Genomic DNA, 14451 nt, shown 5'->3' with positions numbered 1-14451 from the left:
CTTGAAATTTTATATTTGTAACATCATCCTATGCCTATTATTGGCATTTATTTTTAAATATTTGAAAAATTTTTATAAGGTCAAATAAATTATTATCAAAGCAATTGAAATAAAAAGTAAAAAACAATAAAAGTAAATTGAAATTTTTTTGACCTATTTTCAAAAAAAAAATGTTTTTTAAGTTTTAAACTTTTTAAATTTTATTTTTTTTTATGTAAGAGCTATTGCAAATAAAAATACTGTAAAATAATTATATGAAATCGATAAAGGAAGTTTGTATGTGTGTATTTAAAGTGATAATATGTGATTTATATGATAAAAATTTCCTTCAAATTAAATATTTGGGTTGAAAATGTTTTCGTTTCTACTCTAGTTCTAAAACACATTTTGATTTTGCAATTTAGCAAAATGGCAAAACCATAACATTGTTCAATGTCTTTCATACTTTTTTTTCCTTGTAAACTGAAAATTTACTTGGGTTATTCTTAAAAATGTTAAAGTTCATTACATAATATTGCAATTTGTATCACGAAATATACAAATTATTTGACAAACATAAATTATTTTATACATACGTTTCATATTACTAGATTACTAGAAAATTCTAATATTATAATGAATTATTTAGTCAGAACATAAGCACATGTATTATGTCATATAAACATATAATACAAAGTTTTTTTTTTTTTATTAAAGTAACATCTTGCCTTTTTTCATAAAAAAGAAAAGTTAAATTATAATTTCTATAAGATGGGAAAAAAAAAGGATTCAGAACACGTCTGTCTGAAAATATCGCATATATTAAGTATGTTAGCAATATTTTGTAAATTGTTTTCATAATACTATAAAATGCTATGATATAAAAGGCTACAGTTTTTATTTTAAGAGGGAATAATGAAGAAACATATTAGAGTCAGAGAATATAGAACATATATAAAAATATGAGAATATTTTAAAAATTTTAACAAGTTTTTTCTTTTTGATTAGAATTTTTGAATAAAAGCAATGAGTAAATTGAGCTGAAAATTTTAAAAAGTGAATATCGAGCACAATATGTACATATGTTTCGTTGGGAACTATACTGGTTCTATTTTATCGGCTAAGAAGTTATATTCGCTTATTTTAAAATGTTGCTTCATTTCTTATGGTGTACGCTTAATATTCATTGAAATTAATTCTTCAAAAAAGTAGCTTTTAAAAAAAAATAGTTTTTAATATAATTCAAAATTTAAACTGTTATACAACTTATGAAAACTGTTATACAACTTATGAAAACTGTTATACAACTTATGAAAACTGTTATACTGTTATACTAAACTGTTATACTAACAAAAAAAATTTCTCATAAGAAATTCTTTAAGAATTTTTCCAGTACAGTATATAGTTTCCATATATATGTAAGATATAAAATTATGTCTTTTAATTCAAAATCAAAATTTATTAGGGATAATATTTTAAATAATTTCTGTTACTTTTTTTTTGTACGCCCCACAGTACTTCTAAAGACCGTTGTAATATATAAACATGTGTAACCGAATTAAAATTATAAAAATTGCAACCTCTACAAATATTTGCTTTTCTTGTCATCTAATATTTTTGATTTTCAAAATTTTTAAGCTCAAAAAAAAAAAAATTATGAATTTATTTTAATACCTATTTTATCGAATATAAGCGAATATAAGTAAATGCACATATAATACGAGTATGTAGGTCTATTATCGTACTATACATAAATTATATGTATATACAAAATTTCTGTATAAAACATTTTTATAAATTTTATTTTATTATTATATTTTCAATGCAATCAATTGGAAAAATAAATTTTCGATAACAAGGACGACATCTAAAGCTGTCATTCAAATTTATGACTTTTTCGACACATACAGAGAGAAAGAGGGAGAGAGAGAGATAAAATATAATTTTTTTTTTTCAAAAATTTTTTTTTAGTATTTCCAAAATTTTTATGTAGATTTTCTCTTCTTTTTTGTTTTTTATTAATTCTATTCTGGCCTAAAAATGTAATAGAAATATTTTTTTTTTCCAGTTTAAGGAAAGAGCCAAAAAAAAAAACTGTTCTAATTTTATCTATTCTTTTTTTTTTCTTTGCATTTTCCTTTCAACGTTATCGAATTTTTAGTCGAGAATTATTGACAGTATTCCAATTGAACAAAAAAAAATAATATTATTGCATTTGATAGCAAAATGCAAAATCAATGACATCAGAATAATTTAGTGATCCCATTTACTATATTTTACAAAAAAAAAAAAAAAAATTAGAAAAAAAGAAACAAAAATATTTCACTAAAATAAATTAAATTTCAGTTTTGTTTATAGGTTACAAGATTTTTCGTTAAATTTTGTGTGTTTGTCTTTCTTTTTTTTCAGTGTATTTTCTATATTTTTTGTTGTTTTTTTTTTTTGCAAACATTAAACATTATTCTATGACGTCTTATACTCTGTTTTTTTTTTTCTTGTTGTTGCTATTTCTTTTTTTTATTACTTTTTATATTGTTTTTATTTTGTTCTTGTTTTTTGTTTTTTTTTTCTGAAAAATCTGCATATTTTTTCTCTTCTTATTGTTGTTCTTTTTATATATGGTTTTTTTTATCACATGTTCACTTTCTATATTTCTATATTTTATATAGTAAATTCATATAGCTTATATATTATGAAATTTTATATTACTATATAATATTATGTATGTATGTATGTATATATAACATATGAATATAATAAAAAGGATATATGTAATTAAGGTAAAGAGATATATTATAGGATATGCACATAAATATATATACGTACATTAAAATATGCATATATACTCACGTATATATGTATATATTGTAGTACAGTAAATATTAGTATAACAATTTATGTATATATGTATGTAAAAATTTTTCGAATTGACATATATATTTTAAAAAAAAAAATTGTTATACTGGATAACAAAATTTTATTATCATTTATTTACATATATATACACATAATATATTCGAATATATAAATTAAATGTAAATGTAGGTATATATATATATGATATATAGTATATGTAGGTATATATATAGGAGATTAATTTTTACAGGAGAAATATAAATTAAATTTTTAATTTATAAAATAAAAACCTGATCCAAAAAAGAAAAATAACAATTTTATTAATAAATATTTAAATAAAGAAAAAAGGAATGAAAAATCTTTTAATAAATATTTAATTAATTTATTTATTTTAAATAATATTATTGAACTCAAAAACAAAAAAACGAAATTTCTATTTATTGGTTATTATTTAATTTAATTAAATTTTATTGAATTTTTTTTATTTTAATTTTAATATCAAAGTTAAAATTGAACATTATTAAATTTAAAAAAAAAATTTACAAAGATTTGCAATTAATTATTTTTTATTTAATTTTGATTATATTTTTTTTAAGCAATTTTAGTATTTATATTTATGTTTTATATTACAACTAAGTAATTATAATAATAATATAATAATAATAGTTATAATATATATATATATATATATATATATATATATACATATAATATATATATTAATTTATTATATATTAATTTTATTATATTTTAGGTATTTGCAATGAATATATATATATATATATATTAATAATATATATATATATATATATAATAGATATATATATATATATATATATATATATATATATATATATATATTCATTGCAAATAATTAAAATATATATATATATATATATATATAATAGATATATATATATATATATATATATTCATTGCAAATAATTAAAATATAATATTGTAATGTTAAATTATTATACTCTATTACTCTATATTATGATATTCGTTGCAATACTCTTATAATCAATAAAATTAATTTTGAACAGTGACTTATACGAGTATAAATCTATTTCCGAAATTGACCTATGTAAGTCCATTTCCATTAAAAATTAAATATTGCTGCGTTGGGTTCAAAAGTACTAATCATAATATTAATTGGTTATTTTACTTTATTGATATATTCAATTTTCTATATTCAACAACATAAGGTATAACAATTTCAACAATTGACATTATAATATTGCTTTGGAAATGAAAGAATTTTGAAATTTCAAATATAAATTGAGGTCATTTTCAAGATAATCATCCATATTTGTATTATTATTAAACATAATGTACATATACATTTAAAGTCTAGATGGAAACTAATTAAATATATGTATGTATTCATTATATTCATAAATGTAAAAAATTAGAGAAAATATTATTCTCTTTTATCAAATTTTACATACTATAATTTAAATTTTAATTGAAAAATTCAAAAATTTTTAATAAATTGAATTTATTTTTTTTTTCGTTTTAGGTCTGTACATAACCATTGTTTAGAATTAATTGAATTTTACCAAATGTGAAATATATTCAACATAATATAATGTATAATTATGTCATATAATAGTTTTTGAGAATATTTTTTTTAACTAATAAAAATATTAATGAATTAAAATTTAAATATTAGAAAATAATATAGAAGTAAGCTATACTTATATATTTAGGTCTATTAAATTTCATTTATAATTTAAAAATTTTAAAATTATATATAAAGTGTTATACATTAGACTAGTAATTATTAATTATTGTGTAAAGAGTAAATTATTTTGTATCAAATCTATTATATGTAATATTAATTTTTATAATATCCTGTATTAATTATAATTATTTATAATAAATTTCTCAAATTTTTTACAAAGAAATAATTCAAAGAAATAATTTTACAAAGAATAAGAAATTTGCTATATTTATTTAGTTTTACACAATTTTGAATACAGTTTTTTTAATTATTATTTGTTATTTATTAATAATTTAAATTGTAATGTCTAATAATGGAGAAATATGGATGAAAATAATGGATTTTAACGAGACTTCATGATATTTTTATTTTATGTATTACTTTTGCTTACTGTAAATATTACAACAAGCTAATAAAGATATACATTACTTAATATAGTTTTAAGAATATTTAACTGATATAATTTGTATATTTTTAAAATTAAATACCTCATAAATTCATATATGTAATTTTATTAAATAAAATTAATTAACAGAATATGAAATAAAAAATTTTCAATCATAAAATTTTGTAATTAATAAACTCAGACAAAATCAAAGCAAATTTACTCATAACAAAAACTATTTTACTCATAGTAATATGATAAAACAAAAATAATTGCATATTTATAGGATGAATAAAAATTTTTTGATTTAATTTATAAAAGAGAAAACAGACTTTTTCATTACTTTCATTAATAATATTTTATTAATAGTACTCTATTTAATAATAATATTAATTAATTATTAATGAAATACAATACAAGTATTTTTTTATTTTAAAGTATCACACACAATAAAAAAATTTTTGTTTTTTAATACTTAAAAAAAATAAAAAAATTTTTATTTTTTTCAACTTTTTCGAAACAATTTAACATTTAATATAAAATATATATACAATACATTATAAATATATTTTATTATATTGCATATTCTGGAATTTATACTACATAATATACTATATGAATAAAATAATATTGTATAACAGACACAAAATATAATATGAGTATTTTAAATAACATAGATAGTTGAGTTGTTACCTACATAATATTTATTCTCAAATTACATTCTATGTAATTTAAATGCTCATATATATATATACAATATATAACAATATATATATAAATATTTTTAAATAAGAAAAATAGTATATTATAATGTTTTATATTTTTATTATCTATATAAAAATATTATATATACATATTGTATTTTGTTAAGTATTTTATATTTAATACAAAGTATTTGTAAAGAAATTAATTTTATACATGTATAACAATATAAAATTTTAAATAATATTATAAAAATTATAACATTTACACATATAATATTATTATATTACTAAAGGACATTTAAATTTTATTTTTATATTTTTATATATTTTATAATATTATTTAAATTTTATAAATATTACACATTTACTTAAGTTTAACCATTATATTTATATATATTGTATACCTTTTGTTCTCTAACAACTTTTGTATTAAAAATATACAAGAAAAAAAATAAATGTTAAATGTTTCGATACTCCAATATGTTCCGTTTTTATATTATAGCAATTTTTTTTTTTTTAGGAAAAAGAAATAAAAAAATACAAAAGAAACAAACAAAAGGAGAAAATAATAATGAAAAGAAGAAGAAGAAAAAACAGAAAGAAATTAAATGAAAAAAAAACAGCATTAGAAAATACAGTACATATCTTTTGTATACCTACATATACATACATAAAATACAATTTTACTTGCTAAGTGTACAGGATATTATTTGTGAAAAAATATTATTAGTATATATATATATATAAATAAATATATATATATGTATATATATATGCATATATGTATATATGAGATATATATGGTTATATATATATATATATATATATATATATATATATATATATATATATATATATATATATATCTCAGTATTATATTATGAATCTATATGAAAATATATATTATGTAGGTATATTATATATTGTATATATAGTATATATAGAATAAAAATTCACATTACTTTACTTGAATTTACGGAAAGAAAAAATAAACGAAAAAATGGAAAAATAATCGCCATGTAGACATAAAAATAAATATCTATATATAAATATATATTGGTATATGTATATATATCTCTCTTTTAAAATATTATGTTTATAAATTTTTAACTGAAGAGTATTTATGTATACATACATGCATGCTTATGTTTATATTTTTATACATATATTTTGTTATATGTATATATATATATGTATATAAATAACTATTACATAGATTAGGTATATATTAGGTATATATATATATATGTATATATATATATATATATGTGAAGAGAAAGAAAACAAAAGAAAAAAATAAAATAATAAAAATGAAAGAAATATCCTGCCTGGGTAAAAATACAAAGAAAAAAATTGAAGAGAGAAAATGATTTCGTTTTTTATTCTCTCTTTTCAATTTTCTAGTGCCTTTTTTTTATGTTGTTTCTGATTTTTTTTTTCTTTTGTTCTCTATATTTTTTTTACTATAACTCTCTCTTTTTTGTTCCTTTATTTCTTTTTCCGTTCATACATTTTATTTTTGTGTTTTTCTTTTCTTTGAAATTTTATTTTATTAAAAAAAAATTTTTTTAAATTTTATTATTTCATAAAATTAATATTAAAAAATGAATTAATAAAGGTATGCATTGATAAAATATTTTATTTAAACTATTAATTTCTTATTAAGTAAAAAATATTTTATAATAATTTTAAATATTATTAAAATTAAGTAATTTAGTGAGTAATTAAATTTAAAATAAATAATTTTAAAATAATTGTGTTATTTTATACGTTTTTAATGTTATTAATAATTATTATTTTATTATTATAATAAAAATTAATTTCACATTTTATTTTTGAAAAATTTTTCAGTATAAGAAGTTTTTGATGTCTGATATGTTCAGAGTTTTTTGTATTAAATACCTGAAAAATTAATTAATATTATTATTTTTTTGTGATTTTATATTAATTTTTATTTCTATATTAATTATTAATTGTTATATGATTTTAATAATTACAATTATTGAAAATATAAATTTTCTTGTACATTTTATTTATTAAAATTTGAGATTTAATTTCTTTTAACTTTATTTTAATTATTTATATTAAATTTTTTATATTTTATTTAATTTCATTTTATTTATATATCGTATTCTTGAATTTCAATTAATTTTTGTTTTTTAATAAATAAAATCTTTAAAAAAGTTTCTTTTAAAAAAGAATTTTCTCATTTAATTTTTAAATGTTGTTATAGACAAGAAAGTTAAGAAAAAAAAACAGAAAAAAAAATAAAAACAATAGAAAAAAGAAAAATTTATGCGATTTTTTTTCTCTTTTTTTTTTTTACATTCTCTTTTCTTTTTTGTTGTGTTTTAATTCTCCTTTATTTTTTCTTTTGTTTGTTCTTTTTTGTTTTTAGCAGGGAAAATTTTTTTTTTTTATCAAATGAAAATTTTTCTATATAATTTTATTTATTCATATACATATATACACATACATACATACAATTGTAATGTCTATGCATACATATATATCACTACCCATATATATGGATATATATATACAGATTTTATAATTATCATTTTTATGTGAACCTTTAAATATTCCAAATATGAAAAATTAATAATTTGGAAAAAAAAAAATTTTAATATTGAATTATTTTATTATAATAATATTATGATAAAATAATCATTTTAAATATTTATATTATATTATATTTATGTTTTATATAATAGAATTAGTTTAGTACAATAACATTTATATGTAGCCAGTATATAGCAAATATAGCAATATAATATTTATTACAGAAATTGTAAGTACATTATTATATATATACATATATATAGCTATATATAGGTGCATATATCACCAATAATTTTTCATATAGATACACATATTCATGCATATACATTTATATATATATATACATGTATTTGCATATAATATTTTCATAATGAGAAAATTTAATATAAATATATGCTGAAAAAACCAAAATTTTTGAAAAACCAAAATTTTAAATTAAATATTTTTTTTTTTTGAAATTTTGATATATATGTATATATCATGAAATATATTTATAAAAAAAATATAATTATAATTTAAATATGAATATAATATGTGAATAATATTATATATATGATATACATGCATATAATATTTGTATAAGAATTTTTTTTTATTATAATTTTATATATACACAATAATTGTTATATTAGAAATACTGTATATATATATATATATATATACATATATAATTTGAATATAAATATAAAACGTATATTTATAATTATGTAATATTTGTAATTCACTTTTTATTATTTTAAATTTTATATATAAAAATTTTTGTTATAAAATTTTTAGAATTAATAAAAATATTTTCACTTTGATTCTTAAGTTTTTTGTTTTTCTTTATTTTGTTTAAATATATTTTTAAATATATATATATATATAAAATTTTAAGTACATTTATATATATTTGTAAAATTTCTATATGCATATATATATATTACTTTTTCATTATACATATATACTTATTATATATATATATATACTTCTTAATATTACATACCAGGGACTAAAAGGCTATATTATATATATATATATACATATATGTTCATATAATATTCAAGTTTTTTATTCTTTCTATATAGTTCTTGTTAAAGTATATGTTATTAATATGTATATTTAAGGATAAAATTTTGTATATATATATATGTATAAATGGAGATATATACATATATGCAGTAATATATATATTGCTTCTTCTTTTTTTTTACTTGTGTTCTTTTTTGAAATTTTTTCTTTTAAATTTGAAAATAATTTTTTTAAATTCTAATAAAAAGTAATAATTATATTTTATAAATATTTTTATATATGATATATATGTGATATATATATATATGTATATGTATTTATAAATATATTTTTTTAATTAAAGTTTCATTTTATTTTTTTTTATTATCTTTTTTTATTAATTTTTTTTTTCTAAAATTAAATACTTATAATATATTTAAAAAAAAAAAAAGTTACAATTAAAATGAAATTTTTTATTTTACGTTTTTATTTTCTAACTAGATCCTTTTCTTTTTTGCTTGTTAACAACTTATATTAAATTTTAATTAAATTTTTTTTTTGATAATTTTTTTCTTCTTATAGAGTTTTTATTTTACTTTTCTTTTAAATTATTTAATAATTATATTTTATTTTTTTTATTTTTATATTATTATATAAAAAAAAATTAACAATTGAAATAAAAAATAAAATTATTTTATTGAATAAAATTTTTTTTTTTCTATTTCAAAATACTTTTCATCGGTTTTGCACGTCTACAATTCGCCTTGTCTGCGGAACCGCCCTAAACACAGTCAGAGAAAATTCAACGAAACTGTATGGTATAACTTTTCAATTTTTATCATCAAATCTAAAAAAAAAAGAAAAAAAATAAATAAAATTGAAAATGTAAGAAAAGGAAAAATTTAATTTTCATATTTTCTGATTTTTTTTTATTATTGTTTTTTTTTTTTGTAGAAAATTTCGTTAGGTTTACACGAAGAGTAGCTACAAAACGGAGTATAAAAAAAAGAGAAAATTCAGACATATTATACAAACATGTATATTAAAATTAAGTACTAATGGAGAATCAAAAAAAAAATAATAAAAAAAATAAAGGACAATCCTAAATGAGAACTGCTAATGAATTAAGGATAACAACTTATCTATTTCGTTAAAAATATATAAAGAAAAAAGAAAAAATATTTTTCGTTAAAAATTCTTGTTATCTTTTTTATTTTCAAATAAACACCAAATTTTATATAACCATCAAATAATTTACCTTTTATATATATATATATATATATATACATACTACATAAACATGTGTATGTATTACTTTTTTTATATGTATTGGAAATTTTGAAAATAAAAAAGATTTGGTAACATTTTTTTCTTATTTACACATTTCGCTTTGCTTACCAGTGTATTTACAGATTCTCTCTATATTACATACATGAAAATGCGCTCTCAAAAAATATCAGTGCTTTCTTCTATATACATATGTAAATACAGGATTAAAATATATTAGAGTGCGCGATTGTTCAATACATACAGATACGTAAACACACACAATATAAAAATTTGAAAGAGAAAAAAAGCTTTTTTTTTGTCTTCCATAAAATGTTTTTTTTTTCGTTAAAAGGAAAATTTTACGAAATTTTAGGATTTCGTTTTTTCTCAACAAATTAACAAATTTTTTTTTTCTGGTTTTGTTAAGAAAAATTATATTTTGAAGTTTATATGTTAAGAATTTTTTTTTTTTTTGCAGAAAGATGACATTTTTCTTATTCACAATTGTGTTTTTTTTTTTTTGCTTAATTCACGTTAACATATTTTTTGGCGTTTGTTTTATTGACGTCAAAGAGAAAAAACGAAATTTGTTCAGAATATTCCCGAAATTTCTCGTAAAATGTTTCTGAATGATAACCTTTTAGTTTTAAATGAAATATTCTCATTTAATATTCTAACGATTCCAGTGATTTGCAGTGTTTTCCATTTGAATTTGCTGAATTTTTGGAAGAATTGAAAAAATATTTTCAAAATTGGTTCCCAATTTAGAATTTTATATTTGATCCTTTTCTCCATCAATGAAACCTCTTCATCTTAAGGCGGGTTTTTCTTTTACAAAAAAACAAAGAGGTTTTCATACTTTACTTTAATAACCCCTCAATATCTGAATCTACCATTTTAAAATTTAAAATTTTTTTTTAATTTTTAAATTTAGAAAAAAAATTTCATAAGGCATTTTCATTTATAACATTTCTTTATTACAGATAGAATTTCCGAACGCATTTTATTGCAACCAGTAATTTCCGAACGATCTATATTTTTAGTGTATGTATAATGTAAATTTTCGAATGTACTACAAGCTAGAACTATTCTAGAACTGAATAAACGAAAAACTCCCTTTTTATGTCTTCAAATTTTGTTAAAATTTCCTTATTTTGCAGTAAATTGGTAGGCGAAAAGTATTGGGATACAATTTCATAAAAAAAGTCATTTTCGAACGACTGATAATTTAGAAGTTTCAGAATTTGTAGACTGCGTAAACAAAAAAAGCTTAGCTAAAGTTTTTGCATACTGTTTAACGCTGTAACTTAGATATTTTAGTTCTAATGCAGAACTTTCAGCACAGCGTGCATAAACGAAAACCCCGATTCAACCAGAAAAAGATTCTACTATTTCGAACAAATTAGATATAACAGAATAAAATTTCAATATTAAATAAATTAAAAAAGAAATAAAAGATTTTATTTTAATTATTTTAATATATTTCTTTGTTTTTATTTTAAAGATTTTTTTTTTTTTTGTTTTTTAGTAGCTAAATTTTATTTAATAGATATAGGTTTTATTTATATATATATTTTTTGTTTTCCTTATTTTGTTTTTTTTTTGTTTTTTTAAGTTTATTTTAATTAACAAATGTTTTTTGTGTATTTTTAATTCTTTTCTATTTTCATACGTTAATTTCATTTTTTTTTTTGTTTGTTTGTTTCTTTTGTGTTTTTTTTTTAACTTTTACAATATCGGTTTTTTTTTTTTTTTTGTTAATTTTGTATTTCTTCTATTAAATATTCGTAGTTTACATTTTACAATTATTAAATTCAATAAGTGCACTTACCAAACATATTTCTTCTATGTTTTCTTTTTTTTATTTTATTTATTTTTAATTATTAAATTTTATTTAAGTTTTTGCTTTTTTTTTATCGATAGCTATCTTGTATTTTGTTTTTTTTTTCTAATTATAAATTCATTTATTTTTTTATATTTTATTTTAAATATTTGATTTTATTAATATTTTGCATTCAATTTAAAAATATTACTTATTGAAAAACAAAAATTTCAAATTATTTTTATAATTTTATATGTTTTTTTTAATATTTAAAATCATTTTAATTTAAAAAAAAAAATAATATTTATTTATTAAATTAAATGAAAATTAATGAGAAGAAAATTGAAAAATGAAATATGAACAATCGGGCGTATTAAAATTTTTTGATTTTGAACTCATTCGGTTGATTAGATTCATTAAATTCAAAATTAAAATCAATATTTTCGAAATTGAATGAGAATAGGAATTAATGAGAATTCAATAATTATATTTGTAAAATGAAAAATTAAAATTACAATTATAATTAAAGTAAAATAATTACAATAATTACAAAATATTTTATTCAGAATTTTAATTATTTATTTAAAAAAATATTTAATAAAATTATAAATTTTCATAAATTACGCCCGGCTATATGTAAGCATTCTTATTAGAAAATAAATTGGAATTATATAATGGCAGTCGAGAATAATATTATGATGTAAAAGCATAATTTATATTATTGAAATACAGAAAAAAAAAATACAAGTAAAAAAGATATTAATTAAATTATATATATGTACACAAAAAATAAATGTTTGGTTAATATTTAAATTATGATTGCAAAAAAAAACAAAGAAAAAAGAAGTATTTAATTACTAAATTAATTTATTAAAAGAAGTGTTTTTGAAACTTGTATTACATTATTAAATTCCAATATTATAGAAAATTAATTTTTAATTTATTATTTTTAACATTAAAAATGTCTTGATAGTATTGATTTTTTACTTATTACATACAATTCTAAATTCCATTAAAAAAAAAAAAAAAACATTTAACTGGCAGGCTTTTAAAATTTTAAATTTTTAATTTATTTTTTTTTTTTTTTTTAAATAATTTCATAGGCTCTAATTAAATCCCAAAATTATTTTAAAAGTCTTTAATGTTATTTAACTAAGAATAAGCAAAATTTAAGAGAATTAAAAATTTGAATTGGATTTCATCCCGTTTTCTTTTAAAAGAATATTTTTCTTATTTTTTTTAATCTATAACTTAAAAAATTATTTTAATTTTTAAAAACATTTTATTCCTCTACTACACAACACCAGTATTTTATTAAATTTAATATTATATTCCAAAAACACTTTAAAATAATTAAATATATATATATAGCTATGTATATTTAAATTTTATAAGAAAATTTTAAAAGGAAATAAAAACAAAGTTTAAAAATAATTAAATTCAAAAATATTTTTTTATAATTTGTTCTGTTTTTTTTTTTTTTTCTTTCTAATAACTATTGAGCAGTTTATTTCTTGAGTATAAAAATTATTGTTTAATTAATTTGAAAATACACAAAAAAAAAAGGAAGAGAAATCCTAGAAAATAGTACCCAATTTAAAAAAAAAGTAGTGCTTTATTAATAATATTTTATAATAATAGTATCATTCCTTTCTAGAAAACAATTAAAAAACTAATACAAACATTCTAAAAATCGCAATATTGTTAAGCAAAAAAACTTCGACCGACCTCAACAAATATAATTTCTAAATTATTTGATTATTTCTAATTTGCCGAATAATATATGATCTAATAGCTTCAACTTAATATTGTGATAGTGCATTTTTTTTCAAATTCAATTTTAATATTAAAATTAAAATTTCTTACACAATAAATTTGAAAATGTATTTATACTCAAAGAATATATCAAATATATTATAATTAATTATACTATTTTAATTAAAAAAAAAAAATTAAACAAATTAAACAAAAATAGTTATTTATTAAATATATATATATTATTTTTAAGAAAAAGTTCCTCAAATGCCTTCACTCTTTTAAAAATTTCACAAATATTTATGACTTTACTCAACACTACATTTCTATACACAATTAATTTTTAATTATAAAATTTAAATATAATTAGAAAAAATAAAAATAAAATGTATTTTATTGAAAT

At 16.7% G+C, this 14451-nt stretch overlaps 1 long non-coding RNA gene across 1 annotated transcript in view; it reads right to left on the bottom strand.

Moving 5' to 3' along the window:
• Positions 1–9998, bottom strand: part of LOC129606924 (uncharacterized) — a 65007-nt gene extending 55009 nt beyond the window's left edge. Inside the window, exon 1 of the long non-coding RNA XR_008696784.1 lies at positions 9685–9998. This is a non-coding gene — a long non-coding RNA (uncharacterized LOC129606924). The remainder of the gene's footprint in view (positions 1–9684) is intronic.
• Between the last annotated feature and the right edge of the window lie 4453 nt (positions 9999–14451).

This window comes from Condylostylus longicornis, unplaced genomic scaffold (genome assembly GCF_029603195.1).
Source record: "Condylostylus longicornis isolate FDR11 unplaced genomic scaffold, ASM2960319v2 ptg000022l, whole genome shotgun sequence".
Classification (NCBI taxonomy): domain Eukaryota; kingdom Metazoa; phylum Arthropoda; class Insecta; order Diptera; family Dolichopodidae; genus Condylostylus; species Condylostylus longicornis.
This window is presented reverse-complemented; position numbering and strand designations above follow the sequence as displayed.